Source organism: Merops nubicus, unplaced genomic scaffold (assembly GCF_000691845.1).
Source record: "Merops nubicus isolate BGI_N331 unplaced genomic scaffold, ASM69184v1 scaffold43071, whole genome shotgun sequence".
NCBI classification, from domain to species: Eukaryota; Metazoa; Chordata; class Aves; order Coraciiformes; family Meropidae; genus Merops; species Merops nubicus.
The window spans coordinates 1-266 of NW_008591078.1; positions in this window are offsets into that span (position 1 = coordinate 1).

Here is a 266-nt window from a genome sequence, read left to right on the forward strand (position 1 = left end):
CAAAACAAAACAAAAAAAAGAAACAACTCTACTCCGGTGTCGGGTAACGGTGTGTAACGAGAGGCTGGCAAAAAGGCAGGCGAAAAAAAAACCTGAAAGTAACACTTTTTAGCAGGTCAAGATCAAGGAGATCATAGGAACAGGATAACAGCTGCTTAAGCGAGATAAAGAGTTCGTGCACCGGTTTACAGACCCGCTATTATGTGAATTTACCCGCAGTGCGCCTTTGTCGCCGTTGCGTGACTCAGAGGGAGGCAGCGGCGGGG